Below are 16,839 nucleotides of genomic sequence, written 5' to 3' on the forward strand. Positions count from 1 at the left end.
AAACAGGGTTTCTATGCATTGTAATCGGCTTATACATGGTTTCAGAGCAAGAAATACTGTTTTTAACCAAACTGAATAACTTACAATATGCTAAGAAAACACATATTTCAAGTGAAAAGATTTTATACAGGGGAGAAACAAGGTGTTTTGACATGTTTGTAATTTGACCATTTAAAGTAATTGCAACTCTGTTTCTACACCTCTAACCAGAAAGAAACAGGGTTTCTATGCATTGTAATCGGCTTATACATGGTTTCAGAGCAAGAAATACTGTTTTTAACCAAACTGAATAACTTATAATATCCTAAGAAATCACATATTTCAAGTGAAAAGATTTTATACAGGGGAGAAACAAGGTGTTTTAACATGTTTGTAATTTGACCATTTAAAGTAATTGCAACTCTGTTTCTACACCTCTAACCAGAAAGAAACAGGGCTTCTATGCATTGTAATCGGCTTATACACTGTTTCAGAGCAAGACATCTTGTTTTTAAGCAAACTGAATAACTTACAATATCCTAAGAAAACACATATTTCAAGTAAAAAGATTTTATACAGGGGAGAAACAAGGGGATTTAACATGTTTGTAATTTGACCATTTAAAGTAATTGCAACTCTGTTTCTACACCTCTAACCAGAAAGAAACAGGGCTTCTATGCATTGTAATCGGCTTATACACTGTTTCAGAGCAAGACATCTTGTTTTTAAGCAAACTGAATAACTTACAATATCCTAAGAAAACACATATTTCAAGTAAAAAGATTTTATACAGGGGAGAAACAAGGGGATTTAACATGTTTGTAATTTGACCATTTAAAGTAATTGCAACTCTGTTTCTACACCTCTAACCAGAAAGAAACAGGGCTTCTATGCATTGTAATCGGCTTATACACTGTTTCAGAGCAAGACATCTTGTTTTTAAGCAAACTGAATAACTTACAATATCCTAAGAAAACACATATTTCAAGTAAAAAGATTTTATACAGGGGAGAAACAAGGTGTTTTAACATGTTTGTAATTTGACCATTTAAAGTAATTGCAACTCTGTTTCTACACCTCTAACCAGAAAGAAACAGGGCTTCTATGCATTGTAATCGGCTTATACACTGTTTCAGAGCAAGACATCTTGTTTTTAAGCAAACTGAACAACTTACAATATCCTAAGAAAACACATATTTCAAGTGAAAATATTTTATACAGGGGAGAAACAAGGTGTTTTAACATGTTTGTAATTTGACCATTTAAAGTAATTGCAACTCTGTTTCTACACCTCTAACCATAAAGAAACAGGGTTTCTATGCATTGTAATCGGCTTATACATGGTTTCAGAGCAAGAAATACTGTTTTTAACCAAACTGAATAACTTACAATATGCTAAGAAAACACATATTTCAAGTGAAAAGATTTTATACAGGGGAGAAACAAGGTGTTTTAACATGTTTGTAATTTGACCATTTAAAGTAATTGCAACTCTGTTTCTACACCTCTAACCAGAAAGAAACAGGGCTTCTATGCATTGTAATCGGCTTATACACTGTTTCAGAGCAAGACATCTTGTTTTTAAGCAAACTGAATAACTTACAATATCCTAAGAAAACACATATTTCAAGTGAAAAGATTTTATACAGGGGAGAAACAAGGTGTTTTAACATGTTTGTAATTTGACCATTTAAAGTAATTGCAACTCTGTTTCTACACCTCTAACCAGAAAGAAACAGGGCTTCTATGCATTGTAATCGGCTTATACACTGTTTCAGAGCAAGACATCTTGTTTTTAAGCAAACTGAATAACTTACAATATCCTAAGAAAACACATATTTCAAGTAAAAAGATTTTATACAGGGGAGAAACAAGGGGATTTAACATGTTTGTAATTTGACCATTTAAAGTAATTGCAACTCTGTTTCTACACCTCTAACCATAAAGAAACAGGGTTTCTATGCATTGTAATCGGCTTATACATGGTTTCAGAGCAAGAAATACTGTTTTTAACCAAACTGAATAACTTACAATATGCTAAGAAAACACATATTTCAAGTGAAAAGATTTTATACAGGGGAGAAACAAGGTGTTTTAACATGTTTGTAATTTGACCATTTAAAGTAATTGCAACTCTGTTTCTACACCTCTAACCAGAAAGAAACAGGGCTTCTATGCATTGTAATCGGCTTATACACTGTTTCAGAGCAAGACATCTTGTTTTTAAGCAAACTGAATAACTTACAATATCCTAAGAAAACACATATTTCAAGTGAAAAGATTTTATACAGGGGAGAAACAAGGTGTTTTAACATGTTTGTAATTTGACCATTTAAAGTAATTGCAACTCTGTTTCTACACCTCTAACCAGAAAGAAACAGGGCTTCTATGCATTGTAATCGGCTTATACACTGTTTCAGAGCAAGACATCTTGTTTTTAAGCAAACTGAATAACTTACAATATCCTAAGAAAACACATATTTCAAGTAAAAAGATTTTATACAGGGGAGAAACAAGGGGATTTAACATGTTTGTAATTTGACCATTTAAAGTAATTGCAACTCTGTTTCTACACCTCTAACCAGAAAGAAACAGGGCTTCTATGCATTGTAATCGGCTTATACACTGTTTCAGAGCAAGACATCTTGTTTTTAAGCAAACTGAACAACTTACAATATCCTAAGAAAACACATATAAACAGATTTTATCCAGGGGAGAAACAAGGGGTTTTAACATGTTTGTAATTTGACCATTTAAAGTAATTGCAACTCTGTTTCTACACCTCTAACCAGAAAGAAACAGGGCTTCTATGCATTGTAATCAGCTTATACACTGTTTCAGAGCAAGACATCTTGTTTTTAAGCAAACTGAACAACTTACAATATCCTAAGAAAACACATATTTCAAGTGAAAATATTTTATACAGGGGAGAAACAAGGTGTTTTAACATGTTTGTAATTTGACCATTTAAAGTAATTGCAACTCTGTTTCTACACCTCTAACCAGAAAGAAACAGGGCTTCTATGCATTGTAATCAGCTTATACACTGTTTCAGAGCAAGACATCTTGTTTTTAAGCAAACTGAACAACTTACAATATCCTAAGAAAACACATATTTCAAGTGAAAATATTTTATACAGGGGAGAAACAAGGGGATTTAACATGTTTGTAATTTGACCATTTAAAGTAATTGCAACTCTGTTTCTACACCTCTAACCACAAGGAGGCAACGTTTCGATGCATTGTAATCGGCTTATACACTGTTTCAGAGCAAGACATCTTGTTTTTAAGCAAACTGAACAACTTACAATATCCTAAGAAAACACATATTTCATATAAACAGATTTTATCCAGGGGAGAAACAAGGGGATTTAACATGTTTGTAATTTGACCATTTAAAGTAATTGCAACTCTGTTTCTACACCTCTAACCAGAAAGAAACAGGGCTTCTATGCATTGTAATCAGCTTATACACTGTTTCAGAGCAAGACATCTTGTTTTTAAGCAAACTGAACAACTTACAATATCCTAAGAAAACACATATTTCAAGTAAAAAGATTTTATACAGGGGAGAAACAAGGGGATTTAACATGTTTGTAATTTGACCATTTAAAGTAATTGCAACTCTGTTTCTACACCTCTAACCAGAAAGAAACAGGGCTTCTATGCATTGTAATCGGCTTATACACTGTTTCAGAGCAAGACATCTTGTTTTTAAGCAAACTGAATAACTTACAATATCCTAAGAAAACACATATTTCAAGTAAAAAGATTTTATACAGGGGAGAAACAAGGGGATTTAACATGTTTGTAATTTGACCATTTAAAGTAATTGCAACTCTGTTTCTACACCTCTAACCACAAGGAGGCAACGTTTCCATGCATTGTAATCGGGATATACATGGTTTCAGAGCAAGAAATACTGTTTTTAACCAAACTGAATAACTTACAATATCCTAAGAAAACACATATTTCATATAAACAGATTTTATCCAGGGGAGAAACAAGGGGTTTTAACATGTTTGTAATTTGACCATTTAAAGTAATTGCAACTCTGTTTCTACACCTCTAACCAGAAAGAAACAGGGTTTCTATGCATTGTAATCAGCTTATTCATGGTTTCAGAGCAAGACATCTTGTTTTTTAGCAAACTGAACAACTTACAATATCCTTAGAAAACACATATTTCAAGTGAAAATATTTTATACAGGGGAGAAACAAGGTGTTTTAACATGTTTGTAATTTGACCATTTAAAGTAATTGCAACTCTGTTTCTACACCTCTAACCATAAAGAAACAGGGTTTCTATGCATTGTAATCGGCTTATACATGGTTTCAGAGCAAGAAATACTGTTTTTACCCAAACTGAATAACTTACAATATGCTAAGAAAACACATATTTCAAGTGAAAAGATTTTATACAGGGGAGAAACAAGGTGTTTTATCATGTTTGTAATTTGACCATTTAAAGTAATTGCAACTCTGTTTCTACACCTCTAACCATAAAGAAACAGGGTTTCTATGCATTGTAATCGGCTTATACATGGTTTCAGAGCAAGAAATACTGTTTTTAACCAAACTGAATAACTTACAATATGCTAAGAAAACACATATTTCAAGTGAAAAGATTTTATACAGGGGAGAAACAAGGTGTTTTAACATGTTTGTAATTTGACCATTTAAAGTAATTGCAACTCTGTTTCTACACCTCTAACCAGAAAGAAACAGGGCTTCTATGCATTGTAATCAGCTTATACACTGTTTCAGAGCAAGACATCTTGTTTTTAAGCAAACTGAACAACTTACAATATCCTAAGAAAACACATATTTCAAGTGAAAATATTTTATACAGGGGAGAAACAAGTTGTTTTAACATGTTTGTAATTTGACCATTTAAAGTAATTGCAACTCTGTTTCTACACCTCTAACCAGAAAGAAACAGGGCTTCTATGCATTGTAATCAGCTTATACACTGTTTCAGAGCAAGACATCTTGTTTTTAAGCAAACTGAAAAACTTACAATATCCTAAGAAAACACATATTTCAAGTAAAAAGATTTTATACAGGGGAGAAACAAGGTGTTTTAACATGTTTGTAATTTGACCATTTAAAGTAATTGCAACTCTGTTTCTACACCTCTAACCAGAAAGAAACAGGGCTTCTATGCATTGTAATCAGCTTATACACTGTTTCAGAGCAAGACATCTTGTTTTTAAGCAAACTGAACAACTTACAATATCCTAAGAAAACACATATTTCATATAAACAGATTTTATCCAGGGGAGAAACAAGGGGTTTTAACATGTTTGTAATTTGACCATTTAAAGTAATTGCAACTCTGTTTCTACACCTCTAACCACAAGGAGGCAACGTTTCCATGCATTGTAATCGGCTTATACATGGTTTCAGAGCAAGAAATACTGTTTTTAACCAAACTGAATAACTTACAATATGCTAAGAAAACACATATTTCAAGTGAAAAGATTTTATACAGGGGAGAAACAAGGTGTTTTATCATGTTTGTAATTTGACCATTTAAAGTAATTGCAACTCTGTTTCTACACCTCTAACCATAAAGAAACAGGGTTTCTATGCATTGTAATCGGCTTATACATGGTTTCAGAGCAAGAAATACTGTTTTTACCCAAACTGAATAACTTACAATATGCTAAGAAAACACATATTTCAAGTGAAAAGATTTTATACAGGGGAGAAACAAGGTGTTTTATCATGTTTGTAATTTGACCATTTAAAGTAATTGCAACTCTGTTTCTACACCTCTAACCAGAAAGAAACAGGGCTTCTATGCATTGTAATCGGCTTATACACTGTTTCAGAGCAAGACATCTTGTTTTTAAGCAAACTGAATAACTTACAATATCCTAAGAAAACACATATTTCAAGTAAAAAGATTTTATACAGGGGAGAAACAAGGTGTTTTACATGTTTGTAATTTGACCATTTAAAGTAATTGCAACTCTGTTTCTACACCTCTAACCAGAAAGAAACAGGGCTTCTATGCATTGTAATCGGCTTATACACTGTTTCAGAGCAAGACATCTTGTTTTTAAGCAAACTGAATAACTTACAATATCCTAAGAAAACACATATTTCATATAAACAGATTTTATCCAGGGGAGAAACAAGGTGTTTTAAAATGTTTGTAATTTGACCATTTAAAGTAATTGCAACTCTGTTTCTACACCTCTAACCATAAAGAAACAGGGTTTCTATGCATTGTAATCGGCTTATACATGGTTTCAGAGCAAGAAATACTGTTTTTACCCAAACTGAATAACTTACAATATGCTAAGAAAACACATATTTCAAGTGAAAAGATTTTATACAGGGGAGAAACAAGGTGTTTTATCATGTTTGTAATTTGACCATTTAAAGTAATTGCAACTCTGTTTCTACACCTCTAACCAGAAAGAAACAGGGTTTCTATGCATTGTAATCGGCTTATACATGGTTTCAGAGCAAGAAATACTGTTTTTACCCAAACTGAATAACTTACAATATCCTAAGAAAACACATATTTCAAGTGAAAAGATTTTATACAGGGGAGAAACAAGGGGATTTAACATGTTTGTAATTTGACCATTTAAAGTAATTGCAACTCTGTTTCTACACCTCTAACCAGAAAGAAACAGGGCTTCTATGCATTGTAATCGGCTTATACACTGTTTCAGAGCAAGACATCTTGTTTTTAAGCAAACTGAAAAACTTACAATATCCTAAGAAAACACATATTTCAAGTAAAAAGATTTTATACAGGGGAGAAACAAGGTGTTTTAAAATGTTTGTAATTTGACCATTTAAAGTAATTGCAACTCTGTTTCTACACCTCTAACCATAAAGAAACAGGGTTTCTATGCATTGTTATCGGCTTATACATGGTTTCAGAGCAAGAAATACTGTTTTTAAGCAAACTGAATAACTTACAATATCCTAAGAAAACACATATTTCAAGTAAAAAGATTTTATACAGGGGAGAAACAAGGTGTTTTAAAATGTTTGTCATTTGACCATTTAAAGTAATTGCAACTCTGTTTCTACACCTCTAACCACAAGGAGGCAACGTTTCCATGCATTGTAATCGGCTTATACATGGTTTCAGAGCAAGAAATACTGTTTTTAACCAAACTAAATAACTTACAATATCCTAAGAAAACACATATTTCATATAAACAGATTTTATCCAGGGGAGAAACAAGGGGTTTTAACATGTTTGTAATTTGACCATTTAAAGTAATTGCAACTCTGTTTCTACACCTCTAACCAGAAAGAAACAGGGTTTCTATGCATTGTAATCGGCTTATACATGGTTTCAGAGCAAGAAATACTGTTTTTACCCAAACTGAATAACTTACAATATCCTAAGAAAACACATATTTCAAGTGAAAAGATTTTATACAGGGGAGAAACAAGGTGTTTTAACATGTTTGTAATTTGACCATTTAAAGTAATTGCAACTCTGTTTCTACACCTCTAACCAGAAAGAAACAGGGCTTCTATGCATTGTAATCGGCTTATACACTGTTTCAGAGCAAGACATCTTGTTTTTAAGCAAACTGAAAAACTTACAATATCCTAAGAAAACACATATTTCAAGTAAAAAGATTTTATACAGGGGAGAAACAAGGTGTTTTAACATGTTTGTAATTTGACCATTTAAAGTAATTGCAACTCTGTTTCTACACCTCTAACCAGAAAGAAACAGGGCTTCTATGCATTGTAATCGGCTTATACACTGTTTCAGAGCAAGACATCTTGTTTTTAAGCAAACTGAATAACTTACAATATGCTAAGAAAACACATATTTCAAGTGAAAAGATTTTATACAGGGGAGAAACAAGGGGATTTAACATGTTTGTAATTTGACCATTTAAAGTAATTGCAACTCTGTTTCTACACCTCTAACCAGAAAGAAACAGGGCTTCTATGCATTGTAATCGGCTTATACACTGTTTCAGAGCAAGACATCTTGTTTTTAAGCAAACTGAATAACTTACAATATCCTAAGAAAACACATATTTCAAGTAAAAAGATTTTATACAGGGGAGAAACAAGGTGTTTTAAAATGTTTGTAATTTGACCATTTAAAGTAATTGCAACTCTGTTTCTACACCTCTAACCATAAAGAAACAGGGTTTCTATGCATTGTAATCGGCTTATACATGGTTTCAGAGCAAGAAATACTGTTTTTACCCAAACTGAATAACTTACAATATGCTAAGAAAACACATATTTCAAGTGAAAAGATTTTATACAGGGGAGAAACAAGGTGTTTTATCATGTTTGTAATTTGACCATTTAAAGTAATTGCAACTCTGTTTCTACTCCTCTAACCAGAAAGAAACAGGGCTTCTATGCATTGTAATCAGCTTATACACTGTTTCAGAGCAAGACATCTTGTTTTTAAGCAAACTGAATAACTTACAATATCCTAAGAAAACACATATTTCAAGTAAAAAGATTTTATACAGGGGAGAAACAAGGGGATTTAACATGTTTGTAATTTGACCATTTAAAGTAATTGCAACTCTGTTTCTACACCTCTAACCAGAAAGAAACAGGGCTTCTATGCATTGTAATCGGCTTATACACTGTTTCAGAGCAAGACATCTTGTTTTTAAGCAAACTGAATAACTTACAATATCCTAAGAAAACACATATTTCAAGTAAAAAGATTTTATACAGGGGAGAAACAAGGTGTTTTAACATGTTTGTAATTTGACCATTTAAAGTAATTGCAACTCTGTTTCTACACCTCTAACCAGAAAGAAACAAGGCTTCTATGCATTGTAATCGGCTTATACACTGTTTCAGAGCAAGACATCTTGTTTTTAAGCAAACTGAACAACTTACAATATCCTAAGAAAACACATATTTCAAGTGAAAATATTTTATACAGGGGAGAAACAAGGTGTTTTAACATGTTTGTAATTTGACCATTTAAAGTAATTGCAACTCTGTTTCTACACCTCTAACCATAAAGAAACAGGGTTTCTATGCATTGTAATCGGCTTATACATGGTTTCAGAGCAAGAAATACTGTTTTTACCCAAACTGAATAACTTACAATATGCTAAGAAAACACATATTTCAAGTGAAAAGATTTTATACAGGGGAGAAACAAGGTGTTTTATCATGTTTGTAATTTGACCATTTAAAGTAATTGCAACTCTGTTTCTACTCCTCTAACCAGAAAGAAACAGGGCTTCTATGCATTGTAATCAGCTTATACACTGTTTCAGAGCAAGACATCTTGTTTTTAAGCAAACTGAATAACTTACAATATCCTAAGAAAACACATATTTCAAGTAAAAAGATTTTATACAGGGGAGAAACAAGGGGATTTAACATGTTTGTAATTTGACCATTTAAAGTAATTGCAACTCTGTTTCTACACCTCTAACCAGAAAGAAACAGGGCTTCTATGCATTGTAATCGGCTTATACACTGTTTCAGAGCAAGACATCTTGTTTTTAAGCAAACTGAATAACTTACAATATCCTAAGAAAACACATATTTCAAGTAAAAAGATTTTATACAGGGGAGAAACAAGGTGTTTTAAAATGTTTGTAATTTGACCATTTAAAGTAATTGCAACTCTGTTTCTACACCTCTAACCATAAAGAAACAGGGTTTCTATGCATTGTAATCGGCTTATACATGGTTTCAGAGCAAGAAATACTCTTTTTACCCAAACTGAATAACTTACAATATGCTAAGAAAACACATATTTCAAGTGAAAAGATTTTATACAGGGGAGAAACAAGGTGTTTTATCATGTTTGTAATTTGACCATTTAAAGTAATTGCAACTCTGTTTCTACACCTCTAACCATAAAGAAACAGGGTTTCTATGCATTGTAATCGGCTTATACATGGTTTCAGAGCAAGAAATACTGTTTTTACCCAAACTGAATAACTTACAATATGCTAAGAAAACACATATTTCAAGTGAAAAGATTTTATACAGGGGAGAAACAAGGGGATTTAACATGTTTGTAATTTGACCATTTAAAGTAATTGCAACTCTGTTTCTACACCTCTAACCAGAAAGAAACAGGGCTTCTATGCATTGTAATCGGCTTATACACTGTTTCAGAGCAAGACATCTTGTTTTTAAGCAAACTGAATAACTTACAATATCCTAAGAAAACACATATTTCAAGTAAAAAGATTTTATACAGGGGAGAAACAAGGTGTTTTAAAATGTTTGTAATTTGACCATTTAAAGTAATTGCAACTCTGTTTCTACACCTCTAACCATAAAGAAACAGGGTTTCTATGCATTGTAATCGGCTTATACATGGTTTCAGAGCAAGAAATACTGTTTTTACCCAAACTGAATAACTTACAATATGCTAAGAAAACACATATTTCAAGTGAAAAGATTTTATACAGGGGAGAAACAAGGTGTTTTATCATGTTTGTAATTTGACCATTTAAAGTAATTGCAACTCTGTTTCTACTCCTCTAACCAGAAAGAAACAGGGCTTCTATGCATTGTAATCAGCTTATACACTGTTTCAGAGCAAGACATCTTGTTTTTAAGCAAACTGAATAACTTACAATATCCTAAGAAAACACATATTTCAAGTAAAAAGATTTTATACAGGGGAGAAACAAGGTGTTTTAACATGTTTGTAATTTGACCATTTAAAGTAATTGCAACTCTGTTTCTACACCTCTAACCATAAAGAAACAGGGTTTCTATGCATTGTAATCGGCTTATACATGGTTTCAGAGCAAGAAATACTGTTTTTACCCAAACTGAATAACTTACAATATGCTAAGAAAACACATATTTCAAGTGAAAAGATTTTATACAGGGGAGAAACAAGGTGTTTTATCATGTTTGTAATTTGACCATTTAAAGTAATTGCAACTCTGTTTCTACTCCTCTAACCAGAAAGAAACAGGGCTTCTATGCATTGTAATCAGCTTATACACTGTTTCAGAGCAAGACATCTTGTTTTTAAGCAAACTGAATAACTTACAATATCCTAAGAAAACACATATTTCAAGTAAAAAGATTTTATACAGGGGAGAAACAAGGGGATTTAACATGTTTGTAATTTGACCATTTAAAGTAATTGCAACTCTGTTTCTACACCTCTAACCAGAAAGAAACAGGGCTTCTATGCATTGTAATCGGCTTATACACTGTTTCAGAGCAAGACATCTTGTTTTTAAGCAAACTGAATAACTTACAATATCCTAAGAAAACACATATTTCAAGTAAAAAGATTTTATACAGGGGAGAAACAAGGGGACTTAACATGTTTGTAATTTGACCATTTAAAGTAATTGCAACTCTGTTTCTACACCTCTAACCAGAAAGAAACAGGGCTTCTATGCATTGTAATCGGCTTATACACTGTTTCAGAGCAAGACATCTTGTTTTTAAGCAAACTGAATAACTTACAATATCCTAAGAAAACACATATTTCAAGTAAAAAGATTTTATACAGGGAAGAAACAAGGTGTTTTAAAATGTTTGTAATTTGACCATTTAAAGTAATTGCAACTCTGTTTCTACACCTCTAACCATAAAGAAACAGGGTTTCTATGCATTGTAATTGGCTTATACATGGTTTCAGAGCAAGAAATACTGTTTTTACCCAAACTGAATAACTTACAATATGCTAAGAAAACACATATTTCAAGTGAAAAGATTTTATACAGGGGAGAAACAAGGTGTTTTATCATGTTTGTAATTTGACCATTTAAAGTAATTGCAACTCTGTTTCTACTCCTCTAACCAGAAAGAAACAGGGCGTCTATGCATTGTAATCAGCTTATACACTGTTTCAGAACAAGACATCTTGTTTTTAAGCAAACTGAACAACTTACAATATCCTAAGAAAACACATATTTCATATAAACAGATTTTATCCAGGGGAGAAACAAGGGGTTTTAACATGTTTGTAATTTGACCATTTAAAGTAATTGCAACTCTGTTTCTACACCTCTAACCACAAGGAGGCAACGTTTCCATGCATTGTAATCGGCTTATACATGGTTTCAGAGCAAGAAATACTGTTTTTAACCAAACTGAATAACTTACAATATCCTAAGAAAACACATATTTCATATAAACAGATTTTATCCAGGGGAGAAACAAGGGGTTTTAACATGTTTGTAATTTGACCTTTTAAAGTAATTGCAACTCTGTTTCTACACCTCTAACCAGAAAGAAACAGGGTTTCTATGCATTGTAATCGGCTTATACATGGTTTCAGAGCAAGAAATACTGTTTTTAACCAAACTGAATAACTTACAATATCCTAAGAAAACACATATTTCAAGTGAAAAGATTTTATACAGGGGAGAAACAAGGTGTTTTAACATGTTTGTAATTTGACCATTTAAAGTAATTGCAACTCTGTTTCTACACCTCTAACCAGAAAGAAACAGGGCTTCTATGCATTGTAATCGGCTTATACACTGTTTCAGAGCAAGACATCTTGTTTTTAAGCAAACTGAATAACTTACAATATCCTAAGAAAACACATATTTCAAGTAAAAAGATTTTATACAGGGGAGAAACAAGGTGTTTTAACATGTTTGTAATTTGACCATTTAAAGTAATTGCAACTCTGTTTCTACACCTCTAACCAGAAAGAAACAAGGCTTCTATGCATTCTAATCGGCTTATACACTGTTTCAGAGCAAGACATCTTGTTTTTAAGCAAACTGAACAACTTACAATATCCTAAGAAAACACATATTTCAAGTGAAAATATTTTATACAGGGGAGAAACAAGGTGTTTTAACATGTTTGTAATTTGACCATTTAAAGTAATTGCAACTCTGTTTCTACACCTCTAACCAGAAAGAAACAGGGTTTCTATGCATTGTAATCGGCTTATACATGGTTTCAGAGCAAGAAATACTGTTTTTAACCAAACTGAATAACTTACAATATCCTAAGAAAACACATATTTCAAGTGAAAAGATTTTATACAGGGGAGAAACAAGGTGTTTTAACATGTTTGTAATTTGACCATTTAAAGTAATTGCAACTCTGTTTCTACACCTCTAACCAGAAAGAAACAGGGCTTCTATGCATTGTAATCGGCTTATACACTGTTTCAGAGCAAGACATCTTGTTTTTAAGCAAACTGAATAACTTACAATATCCTAAGAAAACACATATTTCAAGTAAAAAGATTTTATACAGGGGAGAAACAAGGTGTTTTAACATGTTTGTAATTTGACCATTTAAAGTAATTGCAACTCTGTTTCTACACCTCTAACCAGAAAGAAACAAGGCTTCTATGCATTCTAATCGGCTTATACACTGTTTCAGAGCAAGACATCTTGTTTTTAAGCAAACTGAACAACTTACAATATCCTAAGAAAACACATATTTCAAGTGAAAATATTTTATACAGGGGAGAAACAAGGTGTTTTAACATGTTTGTAATTTGACCATTTAAAGTAATTGCAACTCTGTTTCTACACCTCTAACCATAAAGAAACAGGGTTTCTATGCATTGTAATCGGCTTATACATGGTTTCAGAGCAAGAAATACTGTTTTTACCCAAACTGAATAACTTACAATATGCTAAGAAAACACATATTTCAAGTGAAAAGATTTTATACAGGGGAGAAACAAGGTGTTTTATCATGTTTGTAATTTGACCATTTAAAGTAATTGCAACTCTGTTTCTACTCCTCTAACCAGAAAGAAACAGGGCTTCTATGCATTGTAATCAGCTTATACACTGTTTCAGAGCAAGACATCTTGTTTTTAAGCAAACTGAATAACTTACAATATCCTAAGAAAACACATATTTCAAGTAAAAAGATTTTATACAGGGGAGAAACAAGGGGATTTAACATGTTTGTAATTTGACCATTTAAAGTAATTGCAACTCTGTTTCTACACCTCTAACCAGAAAGAAACAGGGCTTCTATGCATTGTAATCGGCTTATACACTGTTTCAGAGCAAGACATCTTGTTTTTAAGCAAACTGAATAACTTACAATATCCTAAGAAAACACATATTTCAAGTAAAAAGATTTTATACAGGGGAGAAACAAGGTGTTTTAACATGTTTGTAATTTGACCATTTAAAGTAATTGCAACTCTGTTTCTACACCTCTAACCAGAAAGAAACAAGGCTTCTATGCATTGTAATCGGCTTATACACTGTTTCAGAGCAAGACATCTTGTTTTTAAGCAAACTGAACAACTTACAATATCCTAAGAAAACACATATTTCAAGTGAAAATATTTTATACAGGGGAGAAACAAGGTGTTTTAACATGTTTGTAATTTGACCATTTAAAGTAATTGCAACTCTGTTTCTACACCTCTAACCATAAAGAAACAGGGTTTCTATGCATTGTAATCGGCTTATACATGGTTTCAGAGCAAGAAATACTGTTTTTACCCAAACTGAATAACTTACAATATGCTAAGAAAACACATATTTCAAGTGAAAAGATTTTATACAGGGGAGAAACAAGGTGTTTTATCATGTTTGTAATTTGACCATTTAAAGTAATTGCAACTCTGTTTCTACTCCTCTAACCAGAAAGAAACAGGGCTTCTATGCATTGTAATCAGCTTATACACTGTTTCAGAGCAAGACATCTTGTTTTTAAGCAAACTGAATAACTTACAATATCCTAAGAAAACACATATTTCAAGTAAAAAGATTTTATACAGGGGAGAAACAAGGGGATTTAACATGTTTGTAATTTGACCATTTAAAGTAATTGCAACTCTGTTTCTACACCTCTAACCAGAAAGAAACAGGGCTTCTATGCATTGTAATCGGCTTATACACTGTTTCAGAGCAAGACATCTTGTTTTTAAGCAAACTGAATAACTTACAATATCCTAAGAAAACACATATTTCAAGTAAAAAGATTTTATACAGGGGAGAAACAAGGTGTTTTAAAATGTTTGTAATTTGACCATTTAAAGTAATTGCAACTCTGTTTCTACACCTCTAACCATAAAGAAACAGGGTTTCTATGCATTGTAATCGGCTTATACATGGTTTCAGAGCAAGAAATACTCTTTTTACCCAAACTGAATAACTTACAATATGCTAAGAAAACACATATTTCAAGTGAAAAGATTTTATACAGGGGAGAAACAAGGTGTTTTATCATGTTTGTAATTTGACCATTTAAAGTAATTGCAACTCTGTTTCTACACCTCTAACCATAAAGAAACAGGGTTTCTATGCATTGTAATCGGCTTATACATGGTTTCAGAGCAAGAAATACTGTTTTTACCCAAACTGAATAACTTACAATATGCTAAGAAAACACATATTTCAAGTGAAAAGATTTTATACAGGGGAGAAACAAGGGGATTTAACATGTTTGTAATTTGACCATTTAAAGTAATTGCAACTCTGTTTCTACACCTCTAACCAGAAAGAAACAGGGCTTCTATGCATTGTAATCGGCTTATACACTGTTTCAGAGCAAGACATCTTGTTTTTAAGCAAACTGAATAACTTACAATATCCTAAGAAAACACATATTTCAAGTAAAAAGATTTTATACAGGGGAGAAACAAGGTGTTTTAAAATGTTTGTAATTTGACCATTTAAAGTAATTGCAACTCTGTTTCTACACCTCTAACCATAAAGAAACAGGGTTTCTATGCATTGTAATCGGCTTATACATGGTTTCAGAGCAAGAAATACTGTTTTTACCCAAACTGAATAACTTACAATATGCTAAGAAAACACATATTTCAAGTGAAAAGATTTTATACAGGGGAGAAACAAGGTGTTTTATCATGTTTGTAATTTGACCATTTAAAGTAATTGCAACTCTGTTTCTACTCCTCTAACCAGAAAGAAACAGGGCTTCTATGCATTGTAATCAGCTTATACACTGTTTCAGAGCAAGACATCTTGTTTTTAAGCAAACTGAATAACTTACAATATCCTAAGAAAACACATATTTCAAGTAAAAAGATTTTATACAGGGGAGAAACAAGGTGTTTTATCATGTTTGTAATTTGACCATTTAAAGTAATTGCAACTCTGTTTCTACACCTCTAACCATAAAGAAACAGGGTTTCTATGCATTGTAATCGGCTTATACATGGTTTCAGAGCAAGAAATACTGTTTTTACCCAAACTGAATAACTTACAATATGCTAAGAAAACACATATTTCAAGTGAAAAGATTTTATACAGGGGAGAAACAAGGTGTTTTATCATGTTTGTAATTTGACCATTTAAAGTAATTGCAACTCTGTTTCTACTCCTCTAACCAGAAAGAAACAGGGCTTCTATGCATTGTAATCAGCTTATACACTGTTTCAGAGCAAGACATCTTGTTTTTAAGCAAACTGAATAACTTACAATATCCTAAGAAAACACATATTTCAAGTAAAAAGATTTTATACAGGGGAGAAACAAGGGGATTTAACATGTTTGTAATTTGACCATTTAAAGTAATTGCAACTCTGTTTCTACACCTCTAACCAGAAAGAAACAGGGCTTCTATGCATTGTAATCGGCTTATACACTGTTTCAGAGCAAGACATCTTGTTTTTAAGCAAACTGAATAACTTACAATATCCTAAGAAAACACATATTTCAAGTAAAAAGATTTTATACAGGGGAGAAACAAGGGGACTTAACATGTTTGTAATTTGACCATTTAAAGTAATTGCAACTCTGTTTCTACACCTCTAACCAGAAAGAAACAGGGCTTCTATGCATTGTAATCGGCTTATACACTGTTTCAGAGCAAGACATCTTGTTTTTAAGCAAACTGAATAACTTACAATATCCTAAGAAAACACATATTTCAAGTAAAAAGATTTTATACAGGGAAGAAACAAGGTGTTTTAAAATG

This window comes from Electrophorus electricus, chromosome 1, assembly GCF_041902795.1.
Source record: "Electrophorus electricus isolate QZ-2024a chromosome 1, ASM4190279v1, whole genome shotgun sequence".
NCBI lineage: Eukaryota > Metazoa > Chordata > Actinopteri > Gymnotiformes > Gymnotidae > Electrophorus > Electrophorus electricus.